The 19467-nt window shown below is 49.1% G+C and overlaps 2 long non-coding RNA genes across 2 annotated transcripts in view; one reads left to right on the top strand and one right to left on the bottom strand.

Annotated features, from left to right (window-relative positions):
- Positions 1 to 4888: 4888 nt before the first annotated feature.
- LOC121142045 lies at positions 4889 to 9824 on the bottom strand. The gene is made up of 3 exons (XR_005879069.1): positions 9526 to 9824; positions 6459 to 6560; positions 4889 to 5034 (listed from the first exon to the last, which is right to left on the bottom strand). It is a non-coding gene; the product is annotated as an uncharacterized LOC121142045 (long non-coding RNA).
- Positions 8184 to 19467, top strand: part of LOC121142044 — a 16483-nt gene continuing 5199 nt past the window's right edge. Inside the window, exons 1-2 of the long non-coding RNA XR_005879068.1 lie at positions 8184 to 8403; positions 8522 to 8762. This is a non-coding gene — a long non-coding RNA (uncharacterized LOC121142044). The remainder of the gene's footprint in view (positions 8404 to 8521; positions 8763 to 19467) is intronic.

Below are 19467 nucleotides of genomic sequence, written 5' to 3'. Positions count from 1 at the left end.
TGAAGACCAGACTAGCCTTGAACTCAGAGATTTGTCTGCCTCTGCCTCCTGAGTGCTGGAATTAAAGGTGTGCGCCACCACTGCCTGGCTTCTTTCCCACTTTCTGAATGCATTGTAGGCTGTTTGTTTAGTTTTATTTATTTGTATGAGTGTTGCCTGCATGTTTGTACACCATGTGCATGCAATGCCCACAGAGGCCAGAAGAGGGTGTCAGGTGCACTGGAACTGGTGAGCTGCCTCGTGGATGCTGAGAACTAAAGCCAGATCCTTTATACGAGCAGCCAGTACTCTTGCCCACTGAGCCATCTCTCCAGTTACTGTATTTGTTCTTTAAATACAATTGCAATGAGACACGCAAAGGAGGACACGCCAGTGCTGTGGTTTTCTTTTCCATGTTTACCTCAATCCTTCAACTCTTAGCTATTTTCTGAGCATTTTGCTTCTTTGTGAATACTTTCAACTTGGTTGAAATGAAGGTGTTTTGTCTTTCTTCATCCTGAGGTTTTTTTTTTTTTTTTTTTTTTTTTTGAGACAGGGTTTCTCTGTGTTGTTTTGGAGGCTGTCCTGGAACTCAATTTGTAGACCAGGCTGGCCTCGAACTCACAGAGATCCGCCTGCCTCTGCCTCCCGAGTGCTGGGATTAAAGGTGTGTGCCACCACCGCCCGGCTGAATAGAACTTTCTAGTCTCGTGAATAAGTAGCCTTGGAAGTGAGCCCTCTGGTCCCCAGCTGACATTACCACATACCTCCACCAAACCCAGCTAAATTGCAGACTCTGGGATAAAATTTATCTGCGACTATTGCTTTAAGCCTGCTGTGGCTGGTCTGGAACTCACTACCTAGAACAAACTGGCCTTGAATTTATGACAATCCTGCTTCTGCCTTGGAATGCTAAGTGCTGAGTGGTTTGGGATTGCTCCTCCCCGCACTCCTGGGCCCACATCCAGGGAAGCCTAGAAAATGAGTGACTGGGATCAGCTGCTGTCCACCGGGCTAGATGTGTCGCCTTCTTTTCTGGGGCCTGCCATCTGATAGCAGAAGGAGGACGACCCCACCCTGATTTTAAATCATGATATTTGCCACAGTCCTGCATGTGGCTAGACTCTGTGAAAAGAATCCCGAGGAACCCTGGGGTGTTTACAGACAGGGCCCACCAGACAAGATCTTCAACATCAGTTACATGTTTTAAGGACCCGTGAAATCAAACTTCCGGGATTTTTAACAAAGAGTTCTTCTATGGACACACATTCGGTTTTATTTTTTTCGTGGGACATTCACCTGTCAACATGTGGGATTTGATCTTTTCTGTGATGTCTGATGAGACGGAGAGTCGAGGTTCCTTCCATGCACAGAGTCTGATTTGAAAGGCGTGTTCCCCTTACTTCATCGAAACCTGTTGCCCTAAGGATATTGCCTGAATCCCTGCTGAGCAGACTCGCTTCTTCATTGCTGTTGTCTGCTTCCCATGGGCAAAGTTTTTGTTAACCTTTCTGCCATGTTATGGATAGGACCCCCTTTATCCTCTTTCTAAATCCTGCCACCACCTTACAAAGTCCCCAGGAAGCTTTCTATAAGTCAGTGTGCTCTCAGCTTCAATTGGCCATCAATGCACAAAGCAATGTCACATATATACACACATATATGTATTATATATACATATGTCATATGCCGATGTCTCACACACACACACACACACACACACACACACACACACACACACACACACACACGGCAGGTTTTGTTTCAGAATACCCCACTTCCAGAATCTGTTTGCTTCTCTTGTTATGCTACAAATTGTGCCCAATGTTTAGTAACTCCACACAGCTATTTTATCTCTACTCAAGACATCGTTGAAGAAGAACTCGGGAAGGGCTGGGTAGGCTGACTTGATATATCAGGTAGTTGACACATCAGTTCAAACTGCAGTCACCTGAAGGCTCAACAAGGCCAGGCTGTGAATTCCAGACCTTATCTCAATCAATCAGCAACAGCTTGTGTGGCTACTTTTTCATGGCTTGTGCCCCTAAAAAACAATATCTCTCTTTCTTCCTCTTTGCTTTTTGTTTGTTTTTTTGTTTTTGTTTTTGTTTTTCGAGACAGGGTTTCTCTGTGGCTTTGGAGGCCGTCCTGGAACTCGCTCTGTAGACCAGGCTGGCCTCGAACTCACAGAGATCTACCTGCCTCTGCCTCCCGAGTGCTGGGATTAAAGGCATGCATCACCAACGCCCGGCCTCTTTGCTTATTTTTGATCAGGGTACGCACTGGGGATGGAACCCTCGGCCTTGTGCCAGTTGCTGCTCAGCCTGGACCACACTAGAGGGATTCCGTCAGAGTCATGAGTGGTCTGTGTGTGGGAGAGACAAAATGGAGAGAAAAGACCAAAGGTAAGCTTAGGGCCGAGACAGGGCTGTGGGCACCAGAGGGAAAGAGTCACATCCAGGCCAGTGTATGCTTTCTGGGGGCTGGTGTAGAAGGACCTGCACCCTGCATATTTCGATGGCTTTTGGTGATGGGGAGCCCCAGATGTATCTGGGTGGGCTTGCCTCTTAGGCGTTATTGAAGTGAGGATGTACAGGGACTCAAGGCACTGAGTGTGGCTCCTCCCTCCCCAAAATGAAAGTCCAGTAACCAACACTTCACCACCACAAGAGAGTAAACACAAGGGGAGCAGAGAACGAAGAGGCCAGGAAGGAGTCACTGTCTTCAAAGTTCCAGTTCAGGACACAATGTGACAGTTCCAGGTTGTGTGTCTTCCATGCTAAAGATGCAGAGTATGTATCTAACTGTGACACAGGCTTGCTCTGTCAGGACTGTCTTGGAAAAATCTGAGACATGTTTGATTGAAAACATGAAATAAAAGGAGGAAGTCATGACCACTCCTAAAGTGTGGAGAAGGCCTTCATCGTAGATAGAGGGGAAGAGGTGGGCAGAGGGAAGAGTCCAGGCTGAACATGGCGGGCAGAAGAAACCAGACCTTGAGAGGAGAAACGGGGAGGAAGTAGGAGAGGAGACTTCAAGAGAGGTGCCCAGGTCCAAGACACCCACAAAACCAAATGGCTTAGGTATATTGGGATCAGATTGGGGAAGGGGAACAGAAGCCCAGTCCCTGGAAGGGAGGGCCTTAAGGGAGTGACAGGGTGAGGGGTTCTGGGAGGAGCCACAGACTTGTCATGGGTGTAAACCTCACAGCACACCCCCGGAAACCCAGTCCAGTGACCAGAGGAGATTGGAAGGCAGGCTCAAGTCTGGGGACAGGCTTGCACAGCCAAATGCCAGGCTTGGACAATCTCTTGTGTGTATTTAGTAATGTGGGTGGCAGGGACAGGGAACTGGATGGGACAGAGGCTAACGCAGCAGCTCAGAGGTGAGAGGGCCTGAAGTTAAATCCGGACTCGGGAGCATGCTTAGGTGTGTCTTACTTAGTCTCCTTGTTCTTCAGTATTCTCTTACACTGAAGGGAACTGGGGGACGCACACCTTTAATCAGCACTCAGGAGGCAGAGGCAGAGACAGGTGAATCTCTGAGTTCAAAGCCAGCCTGGTCTACAGAGTGAGTTCCAGGACAGCCAGAGATGTTACACAGAGAAACCCTGTCTCAGAAAACAAAACAACATCAACAAAAACAATACCAAAAACAAAAAAAGAAAAATTTTAAAAACACCCCAAACAAGAGAAGATATTCAAGTTGTCATTAAACTTATAAAAAGATGCTCAAAAGAATCACCAGTTTGGAGAACACAGTATGGAGGATACATACCCATCTACCTACCAGAAATGCTTGAATGAGGATTCTGGAGTGTACCAAGTTGATGAACTGTGCATACACATACAATCAACAGAACCACTTTGCCAAACCCTTGGGTAGCACCAACAAAATCTGGACAGGTATGCCCTGTGACCCACTCTCAGACACATAACCAACAAGACATGCACAGTTCATCAAGGGGCACACACTGGGCTGTCCCTACTATCCTGAGCTGGACACTATCCAAGGCTCTGTCCACAGCAGAGGAGACAAATCTGCCCTAATGTGTTCAGACAGAGAAGGCAAACGAACTCAGGGGTGTGCAAAACGTGTGAGCCTCCTAAGGGCAGTGGAGAGACAGAAAGCAGAGACAAAAGGGCAGCGACTGGGAACATGAAGTTCCAAGCGAGGCACAGGCAGTTCTGCTGTGCAGACCTAGGGCTGTGGTTACCAGGAAGGACTGTGCAGAGCGACTGGGGTGCTGGCCATGGTTCCACGGGTGTGGACCTTCATCAGGCTTAAGAACTAGGAGCTTGTCCGTGTGCCTGCTGAGTTGGGATAAAAACACGGTGTTGCTGAGTCATCCCCAAGTCTAGAACATTCCTCTGACACAGCTTCACCTGGTTCTAAGAGCAAAAGCCACAGCTACGAATGCGTGTCAGGCCTACACAGGGCCCGGGGCCTCCAGGGGCTCAGATTTCCGGGATTGGCCACAAGAGATGTCCTCCTTCACCACATCCGTGACAGGACACTGATTCACAGTGACTCCTGGAGGACAGAAGGGAGGCAAGAAGGCAGGAAAGGAGGAGGACTAAAAACAAAGTTCATCAGCACAACAGAGGCCCAGGAGGGCCTGAGCAAAGGAACTTGGACCCTGTATTAGCTAGGGTTCTCTAGGGCAGTGCTTCTCAGCATTCCTAATGCTGCAACCCTTTAATACAGTTCCTCATGCTGTGGTGGCCCCCCAACCATGAAATTATTTTCATTGCTACTTCATAACTGTAATTTTGCTACTGTTATGAATCATAATGTAGATATCTGATATGTAGGACATCTGATATGTGACCCTGTGAAAGGGCCCTTTGATCCCCCCTCCAAAGGGGTCTTAACCCTAGAGGAACAGAACTTATAGAATGAATATATATACAGAAGGGGGATTTATTAGAATGACTTACAGGCTGTGGTCCAGCTAACCCAGCAGAAGGTCCAAGAATCCAGCAGTTGTTCAGTCCACGAGGCTGATGTCACAGCTGCTCTTCAGTATGTGCTGGAGTCCTGAGGAAGTTGGCTCTAATGCCAGAGAAGGAATGGATTTGTCAGCAAGAGTGAGTGCAAGCAGGCAAAGAGAGCAAGCATCCTTCCTCCATGTCCTTTAGGCTGCCACCAGACAGTGTGGTCCAGATTAAAGGTGAATCTTCCCACCTCAGAACACCTGGATGGAAAGGGGGTCTTCCCACTTCAAATGATTTAATTAAAAAAAAAAACCCTCACAGGCATACCCAGCCACTTGGGTTTTAGTGAATTCCAGATGAAGTCAAGTTGACAACTAAAACGAGCCACCACAGGCTGCAGATGATAGACGCCACCCAGGGAGGTTCACCATGTCCCAGGCTATCATGGAGGCAAGCGTGTGGAGCGTCTGCTTGTTCTGAGTGGGACCTCAGTGTCATCCGCTTACTCACACACAAGGCTTCAGGTCAGTCCTCAGTCTGTGCACAAAAGCCATAAGCACTGGCCTGGACTGTTGTAGGGTAGTGAGGGACTTCATGCCCTGGAAGGTCTGCAGGGTGCAGAGAGTGCTCCGCCCTCTTCTGCCCTCTTCCGCCCTCTGGATGGGTGACCCGCAGGGTAGTGGGGGCACTTTCCATGTTTGTATCCCACACATGTGAAGAGCTGCCAGTGTGTGCCCTGACCCTCCTGCCGGCTGGCTAAGGCAGGGAAAAGAAAAGCAGTGTTGAGGACAAAGTAAGGTGTGATGACTGTAGGGGAGTTGGAAGGAGGAGGAAGACAGAGAGGTTCAGGCTCCTTCCCAGAGGCCACTGGGAAACTATGCAAGACCCAGAAGGCAGGGAAGTCAAGGACAAGGGGTTGACATGGGGAAATCAGCCTTTGATGCTGTGTTTCTTCTAGAAAGCCACAAAGCCACGGTGCCTGCCCACCAGAGCCCTTGTCTTCACGGTCCTCTTTCCTTGTCTGTACCTGGTGCATATTTCTCTTAAAGTCACCCGTGTCTGAGGAGACCCCGGTTCAATTGCCTCAGACACCAAGAACCTGTTGAACATGAAGGCAGAAAATGGTGACCCTGCGGGAGGGTGACAGTGACGTGGGAAAGTGTGTGCCACCTAAAGACTCCCAAGGCTGATGCCTGGGAAGCCAGGGTTCTCAACTCGCTGTCATGGGAGTGTCCTGTCCCGCATGTTTCCTGTCTCACTGCCCCCTAAGAAAGAGTTACGGGTGAAAGTGACTATCAGCTCTCTTGAGACAGAGACCTGGGTAGTGAGGACAGTCCCCAGGGAGCCTTGGATCAACGAGAAAGTGTGGAAGTGTTGGGGTAGGAAGGCCAGGTCTGCTCTGGAATAATTGAACTGTGACATTATATTTTAGGTGAGTATCACAGACGAAGCAGAGTCTCTCAGAGCATGCTTCCTGGATCAGCATGAGTGTCACCTGGAAGCTTCTAGAAAATGCAGTCTTAGGCAACAACCCAGACCTACTGAGTCAGAAAGCCGTGGTCGAACGTGGCCTCCAGGGCAGTGGTGTAACTCAGTGGTAGAACATGTCTGTCACACATAAGGCCTTGGGTTTTCTTCTCAACACTGCAAAAATAACACAATAACAATATTAGTAAAGACTGCGGGTAATTTCAACATACTTGAGACTTAAGAACCTGCAAAGGCAGGATTTCTTGAGCCACTTGTCTTTATTCTCTCCTGCTGCCCCTTGGAAGAGAGGTCAAGGCAGTACTGTTGGATTCAAGCTCATGAACTGAGAATCTTGGGAATCTTTGCCACTGGCCACAGTTGTAGTCACCCTATGGCTATGAAAGTCCAGGTTCTGAAAACACATGTTTGAAGCTTGTATCCTGGGGGCCTGGCCACAGAGGCCCAGGCAGGTTAATTCTCTAGAACTGGAGTTACAGATGGTTGTGGGTTGCCCTGTGGGTGCTGGGAACTGAACCCAGGTCCTCTGCAGGAGCAGCCATTGCTCTTAACCACTGAGTTCCAGCCCTTTGCTTCTCTGTCGACATGAAATATCATCAGCATCCCGTACAGTTAGTTCACATTCATACACAGTCAATTGTCAGAGACAATAATGACTCTATTCATCATTCAAGAAAGCATTTCTCAGGCTTTACTCTTTATCTCTCATTTCGTCATCATGAAAACCCAACCTCTTTTTTTCTTTTTTTCTTTTTTCTTTTTGGTTTTTACCAGACAGGGTTTCTCTGTATTGTTTCGGAAGCTATCGGTCCAGCCCGGCCTCGAACTCACAGAGATCCGCCTGCCTCTGCCTCCCGAGTGCTGGGATTAAAGGCGTGCGCCACCAACGCCCGGCCCCAACCTCTTTTTTATGGAAGACAAAACTGGAGAATGAGGACAGGTAACTTTACAAGACACACGGCTAAGTAAGGCATCACACCAACCCCCAGTCTTGTGGTCTTAAAACAGAATTTCACAATCCTAGTGGTTTACCCATACTCAGTACTCAATGATTGGATCTATATGATAATGAAACTTCATCTCAACCTGGAAGAGTTGAACTAGATCTCAGGAATATGCTTGCTATGGGGCGGGGGATGAGTGACTATATAGTAGCAACTGCCACATGTCCTCAATCTCTAAACTGACAGTTCTCAACTTATGGATCCAGACCCCAAAGACCATGGGAAAATACAGATATTTACATTAAGATTCACAGCAGTAGCAAAATTACAGTTCTGAAGTAGCAACAAAAATAATTTTATGGTTGGGGTCAGCACAAAATGAGGAACTGTGTTATAGGGTAGCAGCACTAGGAAGATTGAGAACCACTGGAGAGGTTGAGAACTACTGACGTAAACCATCAGTAGCTTCCAACCTGTGGCTCTAAACATTGGGGAAAGCACGGGCCAACATTAACGTATCTTACAAACAAGGTCACGGGGCCTACAAGGCAGGGGCTTGCTAGCGATTGCCTCTATCCTGCCTGAGTGTGTTCTGCAGGAGAAGGAATGAATGGGAGAGCTATCTCGCCCTGCCAGATTTGCTGGCTCTAAATAGACACACCTGGCTGGCCAGCTTGTGAACTGAATGACCACTTTCTCCCGACAATGACCTGCCCAGAGAATGATTTATGGTCAGTCAGTTTTCATTTATAAAAATGACAATATTTGAGCTGATAATATTGATAGATGTGAAATTCAGTATCTGAAGGATAAAAGCTACTGGCCCCGCTGCGACATTTGGCCGCCCAGCAAAGACATCATCAGGTCGCCCTTCACCCAGTGGAATGCTGACTGCTGCCAGATAAACTAACGAGCATTTGAGGTCCACAAGGACGAGGCTCAGAGCTGAATTGAACACGAGGTTCTGGGCTGAGGTAGATCCCGGGAAGAAGCCCTTAAAAAGAAATATTTTGCCTTGTGATTCTCAAAGAGCATTGTGAGATGGGGTCAGTCAGGTAGGTCACAGGGGACCGATGTGTGGGGGGAGAGCCTCATGATTGCCTCCAAGAAGGTTCTCTCTGGTGTGCCGGCCGGTAAGTACAGTGAGGGACTGGCACTGTGCTTTATCTGCAGGTTTCAAAGTTCTTGGAGTGAGTCAGCCGTTTCCACTGCCTCATACAAGGCAGTAGTGTGCATCCTGTAGGAAGTCTGAAGCACAGGTTAGGCAAAGGCAAGCAGGTCACGGAATGACTAACCATGCTGCTGCCCTTGTGACCCAGGGACAGCCAGGGAAGGAGCTGGGTTTGCAGGCAGCAAGGCACAAAGATCTTCACATTCGGCTCCCACGTGGTGCTGAACCCAGAGCACCAAGCAGGTACGTGAGAACTCGGATTCTGGCTTTTTTGTGTAAGGGATGGAATCTAGACCCCCACTAATGTGAGCCATGTCCCTTGCCTCTTAGACTAATTCCTCTTTGAAATTTTTGGTTCAGAAGGTGTGTGCTAGGGTAGGGGCCAGAAGTCTGTAATTTAACCATTTCCGTGGGTGACTGTGACACAACCACATTTGGCTCTTTAGAGGCAATGAGTAAGAGCCTCTGTGAGTGGGGGACCTCAGGGGTACCCAGCTGTCACCTTCCCTCCTTCTGCCCCCTCAGCTGATCAGGCTTCCTGCATAAAGAGGTTGTATGCTCCTTTGAGATGTCTTTTTATGTAAGTGTGTCCCAACAACTGAAAATTATTTTTGAGATTATTACTTTTTTAAATATGGGGATGTTTGACTTGCCTGTATGTCTATGAATCACTTGCATGCCAAATCCCAGAGGAGGCCAGAAGAGGGCGTCAGATCCCCTGGAATTGGAGTTAAGAGTGTGTGAGCTGCCATATGGGTGCTGGGAACTGAACCCGGGTCCTCTCAAAGAGCAGCCAGTGCTCTTAACCACTGAGCCATGTCTCTAGCCCTGTGATTTTAATTAGGGTTACATGAGAATGGGTGAGAAGTTATGCAACTTACCAGTGGTCACAACTCTGCCCCTCAGCTGCCAGCAGTTCACCAGGGAAGGGCATAGCCTCATCAGGTCCTGCCCCCAGGACAGCATGCCCATAGGCCCAATCCTGTGGATGTCTTGTGTCACTCACCTAGCGACTGTGCATCCGGAGTGCCATGACATCACTCCACCTTCCTTCCAGCTCCTCCCCTTACTGCTTCTTCATCTTCTCTGCGCAGGGGATGTCCCATTTAGAACTGAGTACTCAATAGTCACTCATTCTCAGCACTTTGACCAGTTCTGAGTCTCTGCCCACTACAGAAACGAATGGCGGTACAGTCCAGAGACGCACTGCCCACTGACAAGACCAATATGCTCCTCCCACAAGGCCATTGTTAGGGTTAACAGGACAGAGGAAGTGGCCCAAAAGTGAATGGAAGAGAAGGAGGAGGAGCGTGGAAGGGGAGAGGGAGGAGGGTGGAAGGGGAGAGGGAGGAGGGTGGAAGGGGAGAGGGAGGAGGGTGGAAGGGGGAGGGAGGAGGGTGGAAGGGGAGAGGGAGGAGAGGGAGGAGGGTGGGAGGGGAGAGGGAGGAGAGGGAGGAGGGTGGGAGGGGAGAGGGAGGAGGGTGGGAGGGGAGAGGGAGGAGGGTGGGAGGGGAGAGGGAGGAGGGTGGAAGGGAAGAGGAGGGTGGAAGGGGAGAGGGAGGAGGGTGGAAGGGGAGATGGAGGAGGGTGGAAGGAGAGAGGGAGGAGAGTGGAAGGGAGAGGGAGGAGGGTGGAAGGGGGGAGGGAGGAGGGTGGAAGGGGAGAGGGAGGAGGGTGGAAGGGGGGAGGGAGGAGGGCGGAAGGGGGGAGGGAGGAGGGTGGAAGGGGAGAGGGAGGAGAAGGAGGAGGGGAGAGGGCAGTAGACAAAGTGAGATGCTTAGGAGCAGCAGCATTTAAGGGCTGTGGAGAGGAACTGAAGAGACTCAGCGGTTAAGAGCACTTGCTGCTCTTGCAAGGCCAGAGTTTGGTTCCAGTGCTCACGTGGCTGGTGACTCACAATAGTCATCAACTTCAGCCCAGGGGATCTGACACCCTCTTCTGGCCTCCTAAATCATCAGAGAAGCAAGTGATCCACAGATGTGCACAGGGACAAAACATCTCTACAATAAAATACAGTAATCATAGGTAAGAACAGGTTTTTAAAAAGAAGGTTAAATCTTTGAGGAAAGGGAGATGAAGGGACACTAGGAAGACACTGTAAGGCCATGCTGCTGGCTGCTGAGACAGGAACTACACTTGACCCTCTTGACCCCTGTGATAGCATCAGACAATGAATCTTCCAGGCCACACATGAGGCGCATGCCGGACTTTCTTAGTTACAGCAGAATGGTGGCAATAGGAGAGTCCTTCATCCTGATCTGAAAGGTTGGTGATGTGTCGGCCTTAGAAAGAAAGCACAAGGCTCGGCAGTTTTTCTAATACTTAGTGGAAAGGAAAAGCCTTTTCCAAGAGGAGTGTGGGTAAGTGTGGGCGGCAGACATCTGCTCTGTGGCTCATTTTTAACCTTTGCCCTCGGATTGGTCCTCTCAAAGACTGATGAAGCGGATGTTCCAGCCTCATCCTGAAGGGACAGGAGTCAAAGAGAAACCAAGGCTTTCCCCCACAGAGTCCTGGGCCATGGTGGGCTGGAGTGTTCGGGCTACACACAGCTGCCTTCAACAGAGAAGAGGGAGACTTGTGACTCTGAGTGACAGGAGTAATTACGTGCCAAAGGGAGCATATGCTGTGCAGTCGCCATGCAATAAGTCACACTTCAGACTCCTTCAGGGCAACGATGACGCTTTGCGATCTCTTCCTCTTGTCCACTCTCTAGCATACGCTAAGACTGCAATATCTATTTTCTTGCTAGCTGATGACTTGGGCTGTCCCAGGGTGTGTGAGAAGTGTACACAGAAGAATCTGTGCATGGGGTGAGTTCACGCAATCAAAACCACCCAGGCCAGCTTTAGGTTACAGGGAAAAAACTTAGCCAAAATAGGTAAGATGAACTGGAGGTGTTACATAAATAAGCTGGAAGCGAATGGATAGACAACTCTGGCATTGTGGTCCTTGGGAGACAGAGGCAGGAGGAGCTCTGGGAGTTCAGTCTAGTCTACACAGCGAGCTCCAGACCAGCCAGAAAGATCCTGTCTCAGACAATAAAACATGATTGTGATGGTGGTGACATAGGTGACTTCGATTTCTAGTCTAGCTGGGCATTGGTGGCACATGAATGTGATGTTGGCACGTAGCTTTCTGAAAGATGAAGGTTAAAACCTATAGGTTAGCCTACCTAGGCAGGAGGGTTGCAAAATGTCTCTTTGAATGGCATCATGAGGTTTTTTTTGTTTTTTCAAGACAGGGTTTGTCTGGATAGCCTCAGCTGTCCTAGAACTTGCTCTGTAGACCAAGCTAGCCTCAAACTCACAGAGATCCACCTGCCTTTGCCTCCTAAGTGCTGGGGTTAAAGGCGTGCGCCACCACCGCCAGGCTTGTTTTCTTGATGTGGGGTATATTTTAACATATTTTATTACTTCTCTGACAATTTAATATATGCATATAATGCATTTTGATCATATTCACCCCCTCCTACATCTAACCCCATCCTACTCCCTGCCAACTCTCTGTCTCCCCTTTTAAGCCCATTGAATTCAATGTGTGCTACCTATACACGCATGGGTATGGGGCTATCCACTGGAGTGTGGACAACTTATGTGTAGCTCTATCCTTAAAAAAAAACCGACTCGGGGCTGGAGAGATGGCTCAGAGGTTAAGAGCACTGCCTGCTCTTCCAGAGGTCCTGAGTTCAATTCCCAGCAACCACATGGTGGCTCACAACCATCTACAATTCAATCTGGTGTCCTTCTCTGGCGTGTAGGCAGAACATTGTATATGTAATAAATAAATAAATCTTTAAAAAAAACCGACTCTTCCTCCCACAGAAGCCACAGAGTACCCACATGAAGGCAGGGTTTAAATGAGTCCACCAGACCCAAGATAAATGATAAATAGGTATTTATTAGGGAAACACCCAAATAACAATAAATAACCACCATGGTCTTCCTGCTCCAGAAGATGCAGTCTCTGCCCCTCTGATGATCTCTGCAACCCAAGAGAGCACGAGCCAAACCCTCCTCTACCTTAGAAAGGGTCACGTCTGCACCTGAAGCCACGCCCAAAGGGTGTGGCCACCACCACAGTGTACTGGCAAGGCAAGGTGCCACTATACCCACAGGTCCCCAGCTATAGATGGGGCTCATGAGCGCATCCCCGCTCTGTTATGGAACATCGACTGGCTTGATCTTGTGCAGCTTCTGTGAGTTCATGAGTGTAGCATCCTGCTGTGTCCAGATCAGTCCTCTCTGACCTCTGGCTCTTATCTCCCACTCCTTCTGAGATGGTCCCTGAGCTTCAAGGGTGTGTGTGTGAGAGAGACATAGATGTCCCATTTGTGACCGAACACTCCACTGACATTTATTCTGTGCACTTTGACTAGTTGTTGGTTTCTGTATTAACCATGACCACTGTGCCGAGAAACTTCTCTGATGAAGTCTGAGAGCTGTGGGGTAGAGAGACACGGATTTAGAGGGGAGTGTGATACTATTTGCATGTAGCAAAGTAGCATCCACAAGTGCTCCCCAGCTATGGGTTCTTAGTCAGATTTACAGTACCGGCATGTGTTTCCCCCTGTGGAGTGAATCTTATATCCAACCAGAAAGTAGCATTCATGCCACTATTGCAGCCACGGGCGTGTCTTGCCACACTGTTACAGGGCTCACATCTTCCCCGCAGCGGCTAAGTCCTGGGTTTTTAATTCATCCATCCATGCCTTCATTAGCGGGTATGTATTGGTTACCTACTGTATGCCAGGAATTACACTAGGTGCTGGAAGTTACAAAGACGAGTAGAATGTGCTTTCTGCTTCAAAGATGCCTCTGGTCAAGTGAAGACACCTGGAAATATCCTTGATCAAAACAGGCTTTAGATATTAGATGGAAGCAAAACACCAGCAAGTGTTTCTGTAGGCTGGCAAACTTAAGCTAAATGATATGGAAGGACCTGCTATCCCACCACTTGGGGTGAGGAGCTGAGGCAGGAGAATTGAAGGTCCAGGCCTGCCTGGACTCCATATTGAGACAGCATCTTAAAATAGACCCATACAATATAGCTGATTTTTAAAAAGATTTATACATTTCTATTCTATGTGTATTAGCATTTTGACTACATGTATTTATGTGCATCATATGCATGATGAGGTTCCTAAAGAGGCCAGAAGAGGGCATTGCATCCCCTAGAACTGAAACTACCACATGGGCGTTGAGAATCAAACCTGGGTCCTCCGTAAGAGACGCTCTTAACTGCCGTACAGTCTCTCCAGCTCCCTGTTGTAAGTTTTGATATATCAATTAAGAGTTTGGAAAGTAACACAGCAAAAATACTAACAGCATCCAGCACATGAAATGACGACATTTTCTCTATTTTTCTGACAACGGTCCCTTATCATGGAGTGGAAGGGATGCCCCGAGAGCATGCAAGCTCTGCTGTCTTTTGGGGGATGTGGGCTTTCCACAGTGCTTCAGGAGGCTGAGTCAGGAGAATGCCAGGTCAGGGGCAGCCTAGGTTACACAGGGAGTTTCTTTTTTGCTTGTTTGGTGTGCAGGAGATGGAATCCACGGCCCCAGCCTCCTGGGCAAGCTCTCTATACTGAGCAGACCCAACATCCTCTGACTTAATGAATCCATTCTCTAGCCATGGTTTTATTTTAAAGCAGAAGTCAAGTGTTAGTCTCCATTTTTTTTTCTATATGGAACTATTCTCGTCATCTCCCTGTTCCAGTCCTCTCTGCTAATGTAGTCAAAGAAATGACAAGTTACACGGGGTAGGGTGGGGGTCTCCAGAATTTAAACTGAGACATGACAACACATGAAGCAGGCCAGGTGTGGTGGCACACATCTTTATCCCCAGCACTCAGGAGGCAGAGGCAGGTGGATCTCAGAGAGTTCGAGGCCAACCTGGTCTACAGAGTGAGTTCCAGGACAGCCAGGACTATACAGAGAAATCCTGTCTCGAAAAACCAAAACCAAACAAAAATACACAAAGCAATCAACCCAGAGTGCTAAAGGGGCACAGCATGGTCTACAAGTCTGGTTAAATAAATAAAATAAAAAAAGGACGGAAGGTGTCACTGAGCACAGTGCCTGGCCAGAGGCCCTCTGGCGCCCTCTGTGTACAGTGGGTCCCAGTGGCTGGAAGGCTTCTGGGTCATTAAGACTCCATCCACTCTCTAATCAACCCCCAAAGCTGTCTTTAGAGAAGAAATACTGTATTGTCTGTTCTCTTGCCCCGTCAAGAGAAATCTTGTAAAATAAACAAATCAACAAAACTTTCTGGCAGGCAAGGTGATTCAGCGGGTAAAAGTCCTTGACCGCACTAGCCTGACACCATAAATTCAATCCTCATAAAGTCCTGGACGCCGCCCAGCCCCACCCTGCCCCATGCAGTAGCACATGCTTTAATCCCAGCACTGCGGAGGCAGAAGTGGGGGAGCTCTGTGAGTTCCAGGCCAACCTGGTCTAATAGTGAGTTCTAGGATAGCCAGGGTGCAACCTAGCTATAATTTCAGCTCTCCCTACAGAGAGATGAAGCTGGAGACAGGAGAGCCATAGTAAGCTTCCCGGCCAGCTAGCTTGGAGTTCATAGAAGGGCAGAAATTACAAGACAGAATCTGTCTTTAAAAAATGAGTTAGAAGGAGGAAAACAGCTTAATTATCCTCCTCTGCCCTCTGCCCTAGTGCACACAGAAATAAATAGTCTTCAATTGGTGAATCTCTTTCTTACCCCTTTAAAAAGAAACTAAATGTTCTTTCCCTTCCTCACCCTTTCTGAAACAGGCTTTTTTCTGTGTAGCCCTGGCTGTCCTGGAACTCACTCTGTAGACCAGGCTGGCCTCAAACTCAACAGAGATCCACCTGCCTCTGCCTCCTGAGTGCTGGGATTAAAGGTTTGCACCATTACTGTTTGACTGTGATTTGTTCTTGAGACAAGATTTCTTTCTTTGCGAATATCACCCACGATCTTCGTGTAGTCTTATGTAGTTATGCTCTACCGAATATCTCTCTGATAACCAATATTTCAGAATCTTGTCAGGCTGTTCCATGCCCCTCCCCCAAGCCCTCTTCCGAGTAGTGAATCTACTGAGCAGTTGAGTGTTTACCTGTTAGCTGTGTGACAGCCGATGACACCTAGACAACCTGAGTTAACAGCATCCATCGGGTAGGACGCTTCGACCGACACTCCACACTAGCGACTCCACCCGGGCCTGCACTTGGTGCTGAAGACACAGCTGTCGGCAAATACTATTCTCTTTCCTGAAAGTCTCCACGCCACCAGGGGGTCAGACCATCACCCAGTAAGTGCAGAGATGTCTATGTTGGCCTGTGGGGTGTGACGAGATGTGACACAGTGAGGGAGAACAGCTTTGAGCCTGAGATCTCAGAAGGAGTAGCCAAGCTGAGTCTAAAGTATAAATATAAACATCGGCTAGATGTGGCTTCCACGGCAGAGCCGCTGCCCGGCACTGGAGAGGATGTGGGTTCCGTCCCCAGCATAGCTGATAACAAAATCGCCAACTCCACGAGGGCTGTGACTGTGGCGTGGGTGAGGGCAGAAGGCTGCAGAGTAAACAGGACAGGTGACTGCTTGATGACACATTGGACATAGGACCCAGAGCCTCTTTCGTGATAAACTAGAAGGTGGTACTGAGCTACATCCCTTCCTCTTTTTGACTTTTTAAATCAAAGGAAGCTGGGTGATGGTGGTACACACCTTTGATCCCAGCACTCAGGAGGCAGAGGCAGGTGAATTGCAAAGAGTTCAAGGACAGCCTGGTCTATGGAGTGAGTTCTAGGACAACCAGGACTGTTATACAGAGAAACCTTGTCTTGAAAAACCAAAAGATTAAAAAAAAAAAGCTGCCCATGCTGGCCTTGACCCCACTCTATAGCTCTGATGGGCTTGGGATTTGTCACCCTACAGCCTCAGCATCCTGAGGAAAGAAACTTTTAATCTGGACTAGGGAGACAGCTCAGGGGTTAGGAGCACTGGCTGCTCTTGCAGAGGACCTGGGTTTGGTTCCCAGTACATGGTGGCTCACAGCCACCTGTAACTCCAGTTCTAGGGGAATCTGACTTCTTTTGACCTCCATGGGAAAAACACACACAAAATAAAAAAATAGATCTTTTTAAAAAACTTTTAATCATTAACTGGATGTGATGGGGGTCCATGAGGATCCCTGTGGCGGCTGTGTGGGTGACTGAGGGCAGTAGCCAACCTGGGAGTTGGTGATAAGCGGTATATGCGCCTGCTTGGTGACAACTGAAGGCGACCAAAGTAGCAAGGGCAGGATGTTCTCCGAGATCAGAGTAAATGAACAAGCCCATAGGCTGAGTGTGGCTGCTGGGATCTCGGGAGTTTCCAGGTCTCGTTTAGACAGAGGACTGCCATGAGAAAGCAGCTGATGCCAAGTTGGCAGGTCCTACCACTTGGCACTTACTAGGTGACATGATTTTCACATTTATGAAAGAACGAACTTGCCTTTTACTATGGTTATAAAGCAATCCGCAGCCAGCACGAAAGATTGCCTTGGGCGCTTTGCCTCACTTTAGGCATACGTGGGTGAACTGAATAGGACAGAAGGAAGGACGCAGCAGGGGCTACTCGCTTCCAGACAAGCTTCAGGTCCTTGTGGGAGCTAGCAATCTTGTATGCTGGGGGAAACGCCAAACCTCTCAAGTCCTAGGACTGCTCCAGTACAGGCTCAGAACAGCTCAGATCGCTATTGCGGTCGCGCACCAGCAGGGGGCGCTGCGACTTCATCGTTTCGAAGCCGCTTCCAGGCACCGCTCCAGCTCTCGGCCACGGTTTAAAGCGCATGTAGTGAGCCCACAAACCCAGGGTAAAGCTGCCAGCGCCCGCAGAGAGCTGCTGGGGGCCCCAGAGCTGGACTTTCCCCAAGCTTTGGGGCCTGTGCTCACAGCCTTGCTCACGCTCTGCCTGGCTCTCTGCCCTGAAGCTTTTCCTCCTGGCAACCCAGGGATTGCTATTTTATTTTATACAGCTTTGACTCACTCCTCATATACAGATCAAGACAGTCAACTCACTCTGACTAAACCACTGTTCCGCAACCACCCTTGAAGCAAACTGTCTGGGCAGGTCGTCACTGGTGGTGTGTAACTGTGGCTTAGAACAACTGGCCAAGACAGAAGGGTCTGCAGAATGCCCGAGTTAGAAGTGGGGTGGGGGTTAAACAGCAGGCCTTGATGTTGTCCTCTCCTGGCTGGGGCCAGCTGCCACCCAACTCCAATCTCAGCAAGCAGGTGGCCTAAAAGACAAACTTGTTTTGCCCCAGTGGGTGACACATCGGGACATGTGTGCGGTAAAGACAGTTGTAAGAAACCAGAGAGACACGGGAGGCAGAGGCAGGTGGATCTCTGTGAGTTCGAGGCCAGCCTGGTCTACAAAGCGAGTTCCAGGACAGCCTCCAAGACAATACAGAGAAACCCTGTCTCAAAAAACCAAAAAAAGAAAAGAAAAGAAAAAAAGAAACCAGAGAGAACAGGGACTTTGGGTTTTCTCTCTGAGGGGACTTGCTGTCCTGTCCGGAGGTCCAGTCCACTCCTGGTGGTTCCCCCATTGTGGACACAAGACTGGGCACTGGGTGTAGAGAAAAACCTACGGAAGCTCCAGGTTGGCTCTTGCCACGGTGACATCAGCTCAGAGGCCTGCTGGCTCAAGCAGGTTGCCCTCATGCTCATCTCCTGTGAAATTCAGGGGCCACCCACAGCAGCGTGGGCAGTCTATGCAAGGCTTCTGAAGGACCATTTCCTTTCTCCCTCAAGAGAGGAGAAAAGGCCCACAGTGGCACCAAGTGACCTGTGCAATGGCTGGGGATGGCATCTCCTCCCCAGCCTGCGTTAAGGCTTGGTGAGGAGTGCGAGGAGACATGAGGGTCGCTGGGCACCTCTAACCTCTGTACCCGATTGAGAAGGCCGAATGCCTTCCTCCTTTCTTCTGCCTCCTCCTTCAATGGGGTCCAGCAATTTATCCCGCTCGCCAAGCTGTGTCTGCTTCATGACTAATTCACATATTTAAATGGGACCGGTCAAAGCCAAACTATTTGATGCCAGCCAAGCGCATTTATCAGGTCAAACTGCCCACAAAGGCTGGGGGCCAGCTTGGGTGTGAGAGTGTGGGTGGAGAGAATTCCAGGGTATTTATTTATTTTTAGTCTCAGGTTTCAGAAGCAGGGGACCACATCAGAAGCTTCTGTTGCTCCTAGGGTCCCTTCCCAGGGCCTGGCTCCCCATCCTGTCCTCTCCCATCATCACCCCCCACACCCCCACCCTACCCCAACGCCAGGAACTGTGGGTTTCGGATGGGGCTTCAGGGAATGAATATACTCAATTACAGCCTCCTTTCACGTGACTGAGCAGTTTCAAAGATGCCATGTTTTATTATTGGGTGACCTCTGACATTGCAGGTGCAGATTTAATGGTGAAAAAGTTGAGGTTAGCCAAAATGGACTTCTTTTCTCGAATCATAGCATAGAGAGATGGGCCCAGCTCATTCCAGCTGGAGCTGCCTAACTTTGCTGGGTGGGTAAGCCAGAAAAAGTGCCACTTTTAGCTAAGGGCCACTTACAGTCCCTCCCCCTCTGCTGGGTGAGCCTCAGGCCTGGGGGCTAAAGAGTTAAACATAGATGCACTGGTTACATTACCCTCCAGCAGAGGAAACTCAGTCTCTGATATGCCTTTTGGGGTGTCCTGTCCATTAGCCATCTAACAAGTGTGTGGCTTCGGTCCCCAAGGGTAGCACCAGGTTCAAGTAAAAGGAACACAACTAAGTTCACGGCTCTCTGGCTGATAAATGTCGCCGCTCCAAGGTCACCATTGGTCAGCACACACTGTCAAGATGCATTTCGTGACTGGATGGCTCCTCACAGTCCACCGCCCCTACCCAGTGACCCATGCATGTCCACATTTGGGTTTTGCCAGGCAAACTGCCTCCTCTC

This window comes from Mesocricetus auratus, unplaced genomic scaffold (assembly GCF_017639785.1).
Source record: "Mesocricetus auratus isolate SY011 unplaced genomic scaffold, BCM_Maur_2.0 Super-Scaffold_100008, whole genome shotgun sequence".
Lineage (NCBI taxonomy): Eukaryota > Metazoa > Chordata > Mammalia > Rodentia > Cricetidae > Mesocricetus > Mesocricetus auratus.
Note: the sequence above shows the minus strand (reverse complement) of the source record. Positions and strands in the feature narration are given on the sequence as shown.